This window comes from Oryzias melastigma, unplaced genomic scaffold, assembly GCF_002922805.2.
Source record: "Oryzias melastigma strain HK-1 unplaced genomic scaffold, ASM292280v2 sc01617, whole genome shotgun sequence".
Lineage (NCBI taxonomy): Eukaryota > Metazoa > Chordata > Actinopteri > Beloniformes > Adrianichthyidae > Oryzias > Oryzias melastigma.
In genome coordinates, this window is record NW_023418199.1 from 5,966 (window position 1) to 8,396 (window position 2,431).

Here is a 2,431-nt window from a genome sequence, read left to right on the forward strand (position 1 = left end):
TGCATTCACTGAACCTTGGAATCCAGAATGCACCCATACAGTTACCCGGCAGAACTCAGTCCGCTACAATATTTTTGGTTATTTATTTATTTTTTTATTATTATTTTTGAATAGCAAATTATCTTTGAGATGTAGGTGTTCTTTAACAATCATATATATATATATTCTTCAATTTTTCTAAGAGAAAGCATTGACCGACGTTTTTTATCCGGAGGATTTCAAAGTGCGTGTTAAGGAAAGAGGCTGTATTTCCCCCTTTTTCACTAGAGTTCGCTGTCGGCCTCCTGTTCGTTACGAGTCTGCATCGAAAAGAGATTATTTTAACCACATGAATTGAATTTGGTCAATTTATTTGCATAATAAATATTCGGTTGCAATGTTAGTTAAATACATGATATTAATTGATAAATAAAGGTAATTAAAATAGCTGCTTTAGCTGTTTTAATGTTGTTGCTGCTTCTCGTCTTCCAATTGGTCTAGATCGTACCGCGTGTCCCGGAAGTAACAGGAAGGTTTCGTTGTTCCCTTTAGTTTAGTTTAATTTTACCGCTCATCGGTCTGTTTCTGTTACACGATTGATGTTATCTGTTGTTTGAAGTTATAGAGAGATGGATTTAATATTTTTTTTGGTGATTGTAGAACCTAAAGATAGATTTGTAGGAAGCAGAATGAGGCTGTTTCCTCTGAGCTGTGGTCGGTATCGCTTCTCGGCCTTTTGGCTAAGATCAAGTGTAGTATCTGTTCTTATCAGTTTAATATCTGATACGTCCCCTACCCGGGGACCATATATTAAATTGATTTTTGGAACAGGGAGATGGAATAGGGGCTTGCTCCGTCCACTCCACGCATCGACCTGGTATTGCAGTATCTCCAGGTACGGTGCACCCCCCTCTCTTCTGTATAATGGAAACACTGAGAAATACACTTAAATTCTAATTAACTGATTTGCTTAACTTATAAGTGATGTCGGTAAATTAACGAAATGTGTCTCGTCTTGGATTGTATACAGACTGGCATTTGATTTATGAATATGAGTTAATAATATTAAGATTTGAGTGTCCTTAATGTAGAATGTTATGTATTTGATGTATATAAATGCAGACTTTACATTTTTCTCCTAATGTTAAGTTGTGGTTGTATTGATTGTTGGAGAGGATGTTTGTATTTCATATGATTTAACAGTTATGAATATACAGTTTTATTGTTGGACAATTTATCTGACAAATGGGTCCTTAGAGGTCACTCATTGTTAGCCTTGCTTTTACGGCACGTTATAAGGTTACTGACTAAATGGAGAACAAACTTTGGTGGGGTTTCTTTTTCCTTTTTCTTTAGGTGAACAAATATAGAGGTAACTCTGAATGTAGAAAAAAAGGTTTGTTGCCTATTTTTTTGTTGTGATTCTCATGCATTGGTGGTTCAATGGTAGAATTCTTGCCTGCCACCCGGGTTCAATTCCTGGGCAATGCAAATAACCCTTTTAATTTTTCTCTCAACCCTAGAAAAAATGAGAAAGTTACTCATCCATTTTAATATATGACCCAATATTAATGATTTTTGTGGAATCATTGCAGAAATACAGAGAAGTTTCATGAATTTATCAGCACGAAGCATTGACAGTATATGAAAACTGGACACTGTATCCCCCCTCCCATTTTCCAAACAGAAAGACAAAATCCTATAGCCCTCTATTAGCTGTGTTTCCATCACACATTTGTGCAAAACTTTATTGAAATTCTAGGAATTTTGAAAAAAAAAGACTTTTGTAATGACATTGTTTCCATTAATTCATAATTTTGCGTTCTGTCCTGGTGCGCTCAGGACAGACACTTCACACCAAGAAGCGCATTTATTTAGAAAAGTGTTTCCATTAAAGTTTTGCGAAAAAATGTGTATTTTGAATCTATACTCTATTGAAGTTTAATATTTTTAATCAAATTATGTTTATGAATTAACTTTTATGTGGTATTCTACATTTTTGGAAATGGTTTGAAGTATAAGTTTTGGCTGTGTTTTTTCTTTCTTTTTTACGTTTTAAAGATGGTTTTGTTTGCTGATACGCAGTTTTAAAAATATTGTAGTTAGTTCAGTTGTCTACTAGAGGGCGTCACAGTGACAGTTGTGTTTTTCTCATGGACAGACCTGCCAAACCAAATGTGCTGATCAGCAGACGCTGATTTGCTGTGGGATATGCTGAAAGGTGAACAACAAAGATAAAAAAAACCAAAAAGGTAATACACCATTTTTTAAACTGTTGTGAAAACTTGGTTTTGTTTTAAGCTTTGGTGTTGAACAGTTTTGGTGTAGTTTACATTCCAGAACAGTAGGTGGCAGCAGTACTTTGATGTTCTAGTCAGCAGGAAACAAAGGAACAGGAAATGGTTCAGTGTTAGCAGAGAAAAACGTCAGATTTGAATGTTTTTGATGATTT

At 34.9% G+C, this 2,431-nt stretch overlaps 1 non-coding gene across 1 annotated transcript; it reads left to right on the forward strand.

The window, feature by feature from the left end:
- Positions 1–699: 699 nt before the first annotated feature.
- On the forward strand, positions 700–890 carry LOC112142120. Its single transcript, XR_002918529.1, has one exon. It is a non-coding gene; the product is annotated as a U2 spliceosomal RNA (small nuclear RNA).
- The last annotated feature ends 1,541 nt before the right edge of the window (positions 891–2,431 follow it).